This window comes from Neodiprion pinetum, chromosome 5, assembly GCF_021155775.2.
Source record: "Neodiprion pinetum isolate iyNeoPine1 chromosome 5, iyNeoPine1.2, whole genome shotgun sequence".
NCBI classification, from domain to species: domain Eukaryota; kingdom Metazoa; phylum Arthropoda; class Insecta; order Hymenoptera; family Diprionidae; genus Neodiprion; species Neodiprion pinetum.
The window spans coordinates 25479197-25492443 of NC_060236.1; the positions used below are offsets into that span (position 1 = coordinate 25479197).

The 13247-nt window shown below is 40.4% G+C and overlaps 1 protein-coding gene across 1 annotated transcript in view; it reads left to right on the forward strand.

Moving 5' to 3' along the window:
• Positions 1 to 13247, forward strand: part of sns (sticks and stones) — a 198093-nt gene that overhangs the window by 143361 nt on the left and 41485 nt on the right.

Here is a 13247-nt window from a genome sequence, read left to right on the forward strand (position 1 = left end):
ATATATATATATATATATATACATATATATGTTTATATGTACATACGCGGCGGGCACGTGACCGTGTGCTCTTTAATATTTCAGGGGAAAATGTCCGGCGAGTTTCCCATGGGTGCAATATCGTCCCGTCGCGTATGTTTTCGTCTCATACCACGAGTAGCTTTGCCGGGCGGCGTGCGGTAGGCTCGAAACTTGGGTTCGGGTTCAGTTTCGGGCACACCCGCCTACTAGGCCGTTATTATTCCGCGGTGACCCGCGTCGTACTTATCAGCCATTCCTACGTATACAGGAGTACTTTTCGTATCACTTTACGAGCCGGGAATTTTACGAGCTCCTTTTTAGTCGCTACTGGTTAACCAGGTAACTGCCTCGCCCGATCTTTTACTCTCTTCCCTCTCTCCCGTCTTCCAGGGGATCAAATTATTAACTTTGGATTTATCGCAATCGCGATAATTCCCCCTTGCCCCTCACGCTCTTTCTTCATCCCCCCCCCCCCCCTCTCTCTTTCTCTCTCTCTCTCTCGCTTTCTCTCGTACACATACATTATCAAATTCATTTCGACCCGGGGATCCCCCAAACCGCGAAATTCGAATCATAAAGCAACCCCTTGCAGAATGTAATAACATTCCACAGGGATGAAAATTTTGTGGAAAGTGTCGAGACAATTATTTTAATGCATTTCGGAGAAACGTGCGTACCTGTATCACCTTATCGTTCGAGAACATGATAAAAAAAAAAAAAAATTGGCCGAGTATTATATAACTTTTTCTTTTTTTTTTTTTGTATTATTTTCGATTTCCGTGCCGTATTTCATCAGCGTCTCTCTTTGTCGCCACGATCATCGGATTAGGGAACGCTTGTTTTTGTAAGAAGCTCTTTCAGGCTTCGGCTTTCAATTTTATAAATGTAAACTCGACTGTAGACCTGCTCCACCCGGCTGGCGGAAATTTGTATCGGAAACTGGGGTGGTTTGCGAAGCCGGATCAGATAATCCGAAACAATTTTCACCCTGCGTATAGGTAGTGGGTTTATATTATATACCGCACGTACATACACATAGATTTTGGGAAATTTATCTACTACTGATAATAATCTACTATATGTACATCCGTGTATCCGGTTTACAAAGTCCACCAAGAGATACGCAGCTCGGCACGGTGCAGCTACCCTAAAACCAGATCAAAGGCAATTTGTTATCTTTTAGGTGTTTACGGTGAAGATAGAATTTTGCGCACACCTCGAATGAAGGGGTTGACCATTCCGTGGTTTCGCGTCAACCTGTCGACTTCGGAACTCGGCGTGAATTGAAGAGATTCTGTGATTTCCCCTAAGTTCAATTCAGATTCAACTCGATCGAATTTTCGAGTAAGTTCAACCGACATCGAGTGACTCCGCGATACTCGGCCTGGTTTTAAAAATCACTCGACGCAAGGGAAATTACTTGTCACATGAATTTGAATACATATTTCAGCTGATGTCGAGAGTGGATTCAAGTGACACATTGCCGAGTGTATACAGCGAGTTGAAGTATTAGACAGACGGTTTTACAAATCACTGTCATAAAACGCTGCTCATCGATATTAGCAACAATCAATGATTTTTATTATATAGATATGTATATATTTAAATTTCGGCCAATATTTCGTACAAAAGCAAGCCACGTTACTCGGCGAATAGTAATTATACAGTAGGGTAACAGAACCGGTATAACGTTACCCCATTAGTCAGAATTATATCGCACTATAAATTCCCCAACGATTTAAAATGACGTGTAACAAAACAAGCCTATAATGCGCGATAACTGGAAGCGGAAACTCGCGGGAAAGGAGGCGGAGTAACGCCTAAATCAGACAAGCCGCGAAGCAACACGTTTGCCCTACAGTTACGTCTACATCCACATCTACATCCGTAGCTAGAAATACATATGAAACACACACAGAGTTATCCGTGATTCCGATTGAGCAGGCAGTAGGTACATATATGTATCCATACCTCCTCGGTATAAGAGTTATGTGCCTCGCACACTTGTGTAGGTATACAATAATTGCCAGGCACACGCGATCACTTACCTCCATTGTTGCGGAACTCGAAACTCGAGGGTCTGTTTGCTTTGTGTCACTTTCAACAACCCTTCCGCAACTTCCCTAAGCGTCGCGCATTCGTTGTTAGTGTTAAACCCCTAACGACGTATAAACAGTTGACGAGCGAATCGGAGAGACTCTACCTGTGTCACTCTCGTGAAAGAATTACTCCTATTCACCGACAACCAAGTTTCGATATTCACCTTGCCAGTTCCCACCCTTCGTTTGTTACAACCTACGTACACCCTGTGCATTGTGCACGCGCGAACTTTGACAAGACTCGAGTTCTCGTTCTGCACAATTATTCATCGCTCTGTCGTTGACGTCACGCTACCGCACTGCTGCATCGTTGTAAATAAACGTTGCACGAACGATTGCCCCCTTTTACTGGATCCCGATATTTGAATTCAGTGTCAATTACGCGACAAAAATCAAATTTATATTTCCTGCACTGCGTTGAGAAAAATGGGGATGAGGATGAACTTTCATTAATAACCTCTTATTCTCGTGCCGATCGAACTATACCTGATGTCAATTCTACCCTGTCTGGTATCAATCCGTCACCACACGACGTAGAATTTTTTTAATTGACAAACGAATTTTCTCCACGTTATACCGAATATTTCCTCTTGACTTTACTACCGCTCATGGAAAACGAGAAACTGCTGGAGCGTTTTGTTAATCGTTAATGCAGTAGTTCTTCGCGTTACTAGATCGACGGTCCAATTCGCAACTGGAAAAATTTACTGTAACGAAAATCATTGTTACGTAATCAAAAATAAAAAAAAGAACGTGCCACACCCCAAACTGGTCAATGCAACGGTATTTTTTATCAGTGCAATATCGGTGAATTCTGATACCTTCGTGTTTTAAACTGTGGAACCAAAAGAGACAAAAAAAAAAAACAAAGCACAGTCTGCGAGTGCAGACCATAAGAAACCCAATCGGAGCGTAGCTTTTTTTACGTCTTTACACGGCGTCAGTAATCGAATTCGTGGTGATTTTTATTCTGGTCTGAACCAGCAGCAGATTTGAAGAGAAAAAGAAACGAGTGCCTACAGAAAGAATTTAGAAAGAAAACAAATTGGATTGAAAATTAATTTTTTGTGTAAAAGTACGCGAAAGAGATAAAAAAATGAATGATAACAATAAGGCACGATATGAATTTGGAATATGGAGAAAAAATATTTCGCCCAACGACAGATCCAAAACTAAAGATTCAAAAGTTGCGCACCATGATACGTAACAGATTTAAGTATACGAGCATGATGCCCTATTTCTTGAATCGATGCGAGAGCAGGAGAAAAAAGTAAAAAATACGAAATAGCCAAAGAATGTATCCATCGACGTATCTATATTTATATGTGTTTTTATTTATCCGGTAAAAGGACCCGAGGACCTTGTACATATGTACAACAAGGGGGATATTATTTCCGCAGTAGCTCTGACGTAGTCGTGGTCCAGTCTGCACGAAGAGAGGATCTTCCGTTGGATGAGTCGTCGTCGTCGGCGTACATGGCCTCGCAGAGTTATGTACCATATCGATACATACATAAGTACACATACTCGCACACAAACACACACGCGCGTGCGCGTATACACGAGACTCGAATCGGTTCGGGCGTCACGTTTTTCCTCCTCTGGTCGAGTGTCATTTCGTACTGAAATCCCACCAATCCCGCCAGGAAGCCCCCGCTAGAAAAAGCCTTGTTTTATTATTCCCGAAGCTGCCAGAGATGAGACGGATGCTGGACAGACGGATCGTCGGATCGACGGATCGACGAGGGACAGACTAACATACGATTCGGGTCATCGGCACAGGCACGAATACATCCCCGAATCCTTGTGTGTGTGGTGGGGAATTGACCGATCTGCAGAGGTCAAAGGTAACGAATTAAGGACCGCGGTCACGTCACACTACCGAAACACCGGCCACCTATTATTTATATCCAAATACAGGCCGTTCCGCGTGGCCTGGGTCGATTTTTCGTTTTTTTATCTATCGGCTTGACACAGGCGAACTGCAATTTGTACAGAAAGAGAAATTTCTAATTGAGCAGGTTACCGTGTTCGCACAGTTCTTGACATTATTCATTCTTTACCATGACTGTGAAATATATAGGTGGGTACAAAATGAAGATTAATTTTGGAGCTCTGAATAGAAAATTTCGAGGAACCATTAACTGGAGAAGTCCTCTGTACGTTGGTACGCAAAGTCTTGAGCAGTCTTTGGAAGTCTTAGAAGTTTTTGAAAGTCATCGTAGGTCTTTGGAAGTCTTCGGAACTCTTCGGGAGTCCTCGGAAGTCTTTGGAAGTCTTCGGGAGTCTTCGGGAGTCTTCGGAAGTCTTTAGAAGTCATCGTAAGTCTTTGGAAGTGTTTGGAAATCATCGTAAGTCTTTGGAAGTTGGCAGTCACTTGTATCCTAAACTTGGAGTGAGTAGCACCTCGGAAAGTCTGGTTATTTTTTATTTTGATCATGGTCACTTGTACAGTATAATGTCTCCAAACTATTTACATAATTCCACATCGGCGTTACGGTAAATTGATGTTAAAGTCTTCTTTCGTTGATAAATGTAGCAAACTAATTAAACAGATTCAATATGACTTTGAACGTAACTTACAAAGTACGAGAACTGTACCTTATAGTCAAACGCCCTGTACAAGCGTGCAAAGTTTCACATCAAATTCCATTTTATATCCCCCACAGTTTCCCGGTTCAGAAAAAAGAGAGACGGAAGTAAAAACCGACACAGGTACAGTTCACCGTGCACGTGTGTATTTCGATGTACATTTGCTAAGCTGAGCTAAGCTATCAACCTTCTTTCCACTTCTCTTCCGTGCGACTTTGTCTCTCGCATTCATTATCCACGATCTCTCTTATACCTACGTTTACACGTATACGTATATACACGGTTTGCAGGCACAGTGGTGATAAATTTTAAATGCTCGTTAAGGGCTCACCTTACTTAGTTTATGCCTGTGCACATTATTTGTCTGTACACCGCGCATACGAATACAAACCTAAATTAGGGTGCTGATGATGATAATTTTTTTTTCTACTCTCCAGCAAAGAATACGAATGAGAAAAGTAGAGGGGAAAGTAAATATTTGCCAAAACACAACCGTCGCAAGTTTGAATTACAAACGTGCCAGTTTATCATATTTTCCAAAAATACACATGTATGTGTTTACTTCACCTTTCTGCAGATTAGACCCTGTGTAAAATCCAATTCGAGATACGGAATTGCAAGACTCAAACCTAAGCCTGAGATTTGCGATTTTTTTTTTTTTTTTTGTTTCTTCGTCTTTTCTGTCATAATTGGATACTTTCCGTACTTATGTATAATAGATGTTAAATTTCCGTTTCAACGCGATTCTCCCGTTTGCTGACACAGTTTTATCCTCGCTTCTGCAAAATATTACGAAGAAATTGATTCCTCATCCCCCCACTCCAGGCGATTTTCCCTCGGGAGCATGTAATTCTCCGTAGAAGTTGAAAGTGGCTTTCGCTACTTGCTCTTTTGCAAACTGCGTACGTAAGCTGTTACCTAGTCAATATTACCTAGAGAGAGAGAGAGAGAGAGTGGACGGATTTATGTATGTATAGAAACGTTTCACATACGTGTTTCAGTAACATGTACACGTCGGGTAGCTGCAAAGTTTTCTATCAAGAGGAAAAACTTTCGAAGAATTGAGAATTCCTTCGAAGAGACTATAACGTAATTTTGAAAACAAACCACGAGCTTTGAAGAGAAGAGGAGAAAAGTAAAAAAAAAAAAAGAACTTAAAAATTCCACTCTCGTTATTCTCCGAAATGACGTAAATTACAAACTGTTACGTCAATAAGATGTAATGAATTTTTTTTTCAAACCGAGTGCGCAAAATATTATATTCTCGCACTAGTCCGGGAATTGAATCGAAGTATCTTTTCTTGCGAAGTAACTTGATGTGGGTTTCGAGTCGTGCGGGAATCACCTATTTTGCGCACCAGTTGTACAACGTACTATTTATACACGCAAGTTGCTCAGGTTTGGTTTCTCGACGCGACGATGGACCGTCGTCTCGTAATTAGAATGAGCTTATCGTCCTCAAACCCCGTGCCGCAAGTACGAAACCGCCTGACTCGCCCCAGTCGAGAACAAGTCACTCGTCCACAGCAGTGAAGGATTTACGCCTCGCATTGCTTGAGGCACGACAGCTGAACAGTTCCGTTCGGGTTCTCTCTCAAGATAACCGGGGAGATAAGTCGGCAGGTTGACAATGAGATTTGAAGAGAAGAGAGAGGACTCGCGGCTCAAATTCACCGCTAAATTGCTCGCCCAGACATACGCGAGTGTCTGCAAAATACTCCTCGGGCTTCCCCGCCCACTTTTGAACTTTGTTATTGAATGATTATTATTATAATATGCATGCATACCTACGCCATCGAGCATAGTTTAAATCGAGTTTCATTAATTTTAATGCGTCTGTCGGATCTTCGAGCTACAGCTGTGTAAATTATTCTTTCGAATTTTCGAAATTCTTCACATATTCTCGCGAGGAAGAAAAAACGAAATTAAACGAATCGCCACGTCGATGTTTCAAATTTGCGAGTTATTTTTCTATCGTTTTGAATGTTTCTTGAAAATTTATCAAGTTTCTTCCGAAATCCCGCAATTGTTACAACTTATTCACGCGTATATTATACACATGTAATATACGCGACTTGTTGCTGCTGCAGAAAATTGGCGGCATAAAATGTTATTTTTTTGTTTTTTTTATTTTTTATGCCATTCGTACACACGTGCGACAGATAACAGAGTCGAATGTTTGTACGGGTCGTAAAACTCTCGACTTTTTTTTTATCGCTGCACGCTCGCTTAATATTAAAATTTCATTACAATAGGTATATTTTTTCCCGAATGTGCCACGTGTTTCAGGACACAATGTTACATCTCGTTTGTGGTGTATATTTATTCGTACATCTTTTATTGCAAATTTATTTTCGTGCTTTTGCGCCATGAGTAGATTACTGTATAAATTTTTTTTTTCTTTTTTTTGTTTTATTTTTTTTCCCTAATCTCTTCTCTTTCCAAAAGTTCAATAAACAGCTTTACACATTTAAAAACAAACTTCCTTATCCAAACCGAGCGATCAAACGTCCGAGTTCTTTGAAAATTATTACCTTTTCATTATTTTCCGCTCGAGTTATTTAGCCTGAAACTCGCGAATTAGAATAAAAAATAAAATGATGTGTAAAAAGAAAGGTACCGATACCTTTTACGCGTCGATCCTCCCACCGGCATATAAGCTGCGGAAATTCCGGATGTTTGGGAGGAAAGCGGCGTTATACACACCGGACGGGTTTAATTAGCTGACATCTACAGCCACCCGACTCTCTGCAAACTTTTCGTCGAGTCGAATCTCGAGTCGAGTTCATTTCCACCGAATACACCCACCGACTGAAAAACCGAGGCCGAATAAAACCAGTTCACGAAGAGTGGCTTCGGTTTTTTCTTTCTTTCTTTTTTTTTTTTCATTTTCGTCCTTACTTTTTTTTTACGTTGATATTTATTTGTTTATTTTTTTTTTTTCAACGGATTACCGCTATCAAAGATTATATAACTTTCATCCCCGTCTCTGGGGGTTCATTCGTATGGTGTATATATGTAAATGCGCGACATTTCAAAAACGCTTATACTCTCTAAATATGATTCGGTTGAAAGTATATAGCTAAAAAAAATCAGTGCAATATCAGTGAAAAGTCAGTGAAAATTCACTGAATCGTCGGGTGTTTATGCACTGATTTTTTTCGATCGTATACTTTTAAACGAGAATCAGTGAATTTTGACTGATTTGAATTCAGAGAGTAATTCTTTGTAAAAGTATTTCGGGCCCTCGTTGTCGACATTGAATGTTTAATTTTTTGTAGTTTTTACAAATAATTCTAGAAAATATATTCCGCATTAACGAAGATCGCGGTTAGTTTCGTATACGACTCGTTTGAAAAAGAAAATAAGAAGAAAACTGGAATATCGAACTGTTTTGAAACAGCAGCGCAGCCGTACAGATGAAAAGCATTATATTTTCACAGAGTTTCCTCGTCTCGTATAAATAGCCGTAAATAATGACAATCACACTACCAATAATAATAATATTAATACCATTAACAATTATATCGAACGTGAATAATCTTCTTGATTACACAAAATAACGTACAAGGTGACATATGCACATATACGTATTAACGCAAACTCCGAACCGATACGAGGGAACCGGTGAAAAATCCACGCTACAGTTGTAGAAATAAATAAAAGGGAAAAATAAAAATTCAAATAGCGGCTCAATTTGCACGCGGCGGCGAGCCAGATATATATATATATGTATACGGAGGATCAATAATTCTGGGTCGTGAATTAATCGCGAGCCGATATCTGCCCCGTGAACACGCCTCCGTTTGTGCCCAGCATCCGCACACACGACCGTATATCGAATGCTTGTCAACGGTCAAAGGTTGTACCGTCGGAGGCCGCAGGATTCGCCTGTTTAATAATAATCAGCATCCTGTATAGGTGGGTGTATGTCATTCGGGTGGGAAAATTGCAACGGTCAAAAGCAAAGTTTATGTAATGTCGACAAACAATGCGGGGGAATTTCATATACATATGGTTCGGTGAATTTGTAATTTTCTATGTATAACGTACACGGTGATTTTCCCTAAATGCATGTAATTTTGACAGTACAATAACGAAAAGCGACTCGAGTTAAACGCCAAACGTTTTAGCTTGAAATTTAGCATTCTGATACAAACTCGTGTAATTGCCTTTCTGTTAGGATGAGATTGGCGTGGATTTTTTCGAGGGTGTAAATGTTCATCTGAAGTACGCGTAGCGTGTTTAATTTCAATCCTGAAATGCACCGTGATGCGGAATGCGGATAATATTCCCGGAAAATATAATAGTATTCAAACGCTCACGCAAGTGGGTGGCATTATATTCTTATCCTGAAAGGATCGTTCTGGCATGGTCGTTATCGTCATCATCATCCCTTGAATGTCGTCGAAGTAACGCATGAAAGCTGAAGGTAACGGTGAAAGCAACCGCCAATTTTTCAGCCATCTTCACTGTACGAAGAATACGTAATTTTGCAAGGAATGTATTGGTTTTAATCGAAAATGACTTGTTTTCATTTCGTCGAATCTCGCGTTCTCAGGGCTTCTAGTATCGGAAAACGGTTTTTTTTTAGAAAAAAGTCGGTTTGTTCGTTCCGACGAATTTCGAAAAAATATGAACGTCACAAAACTTTACATTGAAATGATCGTGGGCATGAAAAATTTCCATATTCCGTTTATTGATTTATTTATTTTTTTTTTTCTTTTTATCCAACAATTTTTCTGTTACACCGCGTTTAACATTAAGGATGCTGGTTGACCAAAGTTTGACAGTTTTTATCAATTCTATTACGAGATTTTCGTATGCATTTGGCGTTTATTAAATTATCATGTTCGTAAGCCGCAAAGATCTGCTTAAGAATACTAAAATTTCGATTTCGCTCTACGGTGGCTTATTCTTTTTCATTTCCAGTAGTCAATTCAGCATTCAAGTGTTACAAAATTGAATAGTTTACGATACTAATGATACCGTGATGGAAAAAAAAAACATAAGAAAAACCAATGATTCGGTGAGTTTTTCAAATTATATACTTTCTCCAATAAAATGAGGCATTGTAAACTGAAATCGAACGGATCTACCAGATTTTCATCGATTTTTAAGCAACTTGAAACGAAGCAGCAACATCAAAGTTGTCCTTAACGATTCCATTATTCCCTATTCTCGTATTTTTCACGATATTTTCGTAACTTTCGAACAGAATAATTTGACAAATACTCGACACGATCCAGTCTCGCAATAAAATGAATAAAAAGTACGGTATTTTCTGTCAAACAATCTTCCGAAATTCGACGTGGAAAGAGAACCGGCCGGTGGCATAGACAACCTTACAACCGTGATCGAATGGAAAACCCTTATAGGGCGTGCACCCGCCTACCGTTATTTCGACACCAATGCAGCCTGTGTACAGCATTCTCCACGGATCATCAACGGAAGAATTATAGAAGATACGTGACGCGGCGATAGGTTGAAGCGAAGGGTCGAGGAGGAACGAAGGGATGAGAGGAAAGTAAAGGGGTCGAGGAAAATTTGGGGGGAGGAGGAGAACGCGCTAGAATTTATTCGGGGCAAACTTCGTTCGCGAACCTATTTCGCACACCTGCCACACTCCTACTGCCGCCGGTGTTCTGCGCTCTCCCGCATTTTGCCACGATTCGGATTTCCTCGGCCAACCGGTTGTTGGGTTAATGCTAATATCTTGCGGGTAAAAACAGAGAGAGGGTGAAAGGGAAAAACGGAAGATGCGGATATGCATGTATGTCTGTATGTATTGGGTATCGAAGATGAGAGGGGAAAACAAAACCGACGGAATGTAAAACAAAAAAAAAAAAAAAATAGAAGGGAATCAAGAAAAAGAATGTTTGTTTCTTAATTCCGAAGTTAGATACGCCGCCTGAAATTGGCTTAGTTTATTCCATGATCATAACTGTTTTGCCGGATTAAACAATTCCTGTGGGTATCGGGGAAAGGCGAGTGTAAAAACGAATCACGAAAAATTTATGAAAAATCATCATGATAGAGAAAAAAAAAAAAACCGGAATATTCTGAGATTTTGCGCTCGGTTCTTCGTTGAAATTGTGCGTCTACTTTTACCACCTGATACTGGAAGTCCATTGGAAACGTTTTTTCCACCGTGAAAGCGCACGTGTCCAATATCAGACCCTTTATACGCCCAGCGAGGGGATAAATCATGAACAAAAAATGTCATAAGCTGTTCGTTTCGGTTAATTTACTCTTTTGTTCGGTAGTGACGAAAAAAATTAAATGGATGAAATAATAAAAAAGAAAAAAAAAAAAACACCCTTCTGTATTCAATCGCTGAATAATGAATCAAGTTCAGCAGAAATCGTTGACATTATATACAACAAGTTGACGTTTATTTACGAAATAATTCAAGCCCCGAGCAGGCGTGTTTCAGTTTGAAACTTTTTCGAGAATGTGTTTTAGCAATTATTGTACTAACAAGAGCCACCGTGGGTTAATTAAATAAAACTAATTAACGTTTATACAGAAAGACAGATTCTCCCTTGCGAAGGAGACCGAGACGTTTCGTAACGTTTATACCACACCCGTCTACTTGGCTTCGCAAATTAGATGTAAAGCTGTTCGGAAACTGGGTCAATTTGTGTCGGACCAACACTCGAAACTCATGTTCGATTATTTGGAAATTAGCGTCGAGTCGACATCTCGACTTGGTTATTGGGTGAAGTTTAAAAAAATTTAGGGAAAAAAAAGCACACCATGGGTAAAACAAAAATTAAAAAAATAAAAAAATAAAAAAAAACAAACAAACAAAATACGTTCAACGCATCACCCCGGCATCGCGCAGCATCGAAGCCATTATTCCCAACGGCGTGTCACGTCATCCCAGACGTCCATTCGCTCACGCAGCTGTGCAAAGCACTATGTATATTCGACGTACGAAGGTACCAAGCACAGGTCTGTATGTGTACGGGGGAAAGCAGGTGTTGAAAAAGTTTTTAAAGAGGAGAGAGAAAAGTGCGGCCCTGGCCCGTTGCCGCATGCAGTTCCTCGAGTCTTTCCTTCCTTGTACTTAAGTCCGGAGTGGCGCGTGTTATCCATCAAGTTCGAGAGGTCCAAGGAGGCAAACGGAAAGCGAGGAGGCCTCTACGTGATGTATGAAAATTCGATAAAGCCATTATGCTCGGGGACCCGAAATTCTATACGGCTTAAGTGTTACTCGGGCTGCGGGTTGTATACGTATAACCGCGTCATTGATACCGTCATGGACCCATGATCGTATAAATAGACCATGGGCCGCGGTGCGATAGACGCCAAATGCCCCGCTCTTGAAAATACGAGTAGACTTGACTTTTGGATAATCCGGTGCTCGCCCTTCCTTCCCTCCTCATTCCTACCCTTCCCTATCCTCCTCATCACCCTGCGCCAACCACGCATCTCGTAAACAATGAAAAGCACTCCGGTTCTCTTCTCGGACCCTACGGACGAACGGCCACCAGATACCAGAAGGGGTATCAGCCAGCTTTCATGATAAAAATTGCTAATCATTTTGTCCCCTTTTGACCTGCGAAATAAACCTCCAGCTGGTTTCTCGTCAGTGATGCAAATTAACTTGGGACTTTCCCAAAAATCATGTGTCAATTTTTCATATGCACTCGGAATGTTCGTCCACCTACGAAACCTTCAGTCTTCGGAATTGTTTGATATTTCTTGGTGGTGTAACACAGCCGTCCGTTACATAATCGTCCATTTCGTAAATGATTTCGCGATTGCTTCGAAGACCGCATAAATTTTCGATTGGAAATTGGTTACGTTTTCTCAAACAAAACAACAACGTTGTATAATGTGGCAAAGGTTTCGATAATTAAGCTCTGACGCACCCCTTCATTCTTTCAATCTCCATAAAATGCTTAAAGCGAAATATTAATTAAATGTGTTATCAGTACGACCGCACTGTTTAAACGAACCTCTAGTTATTACTCGAAATGGAGGTTTCGTGTTGTTACTTATTCATTCAGTGTCTCTCGTTGTTGGTTTTGCAAGATGCTTGCAAGAAAAATATATTCAAAAAGAAAACAAGGAAGGCACGCGAAATGTAACGGCAAACATCAACACAAACGAGGCAGGCGTATATCTCTTCTTCCTCGAAAGTTAGAGTTTGCTTAGGCACTCATCCCCCTTGTACGTATAGTAATTAGTGAAATAAGTCCGTCTGTGATTGTAATTAATTAATTATTCGACAAATATTGTACGTTTGCAAATATAGATGTAACGTCTACGTAGTTACAAATTAAAATGTTTCCCGAATAACCCATAACTTCCTCAGAGTTAGGTGACATTGTAAGGACAAAGATTTCCTTCTTTCGCTTCTTGAATGACGAGTCAGATTCGTGGCTTTTCTGAAAACGTCAGCAGACTTCTTCTAAAGATTAAACAAAAATAAGTAAACAAAAAGCACTCCGAGTATTTTTCACGGATATTGTGCACATTCGAAAATTTGTACAGCAGACGAAATGTTCTGTAAAGCCGGAGTAA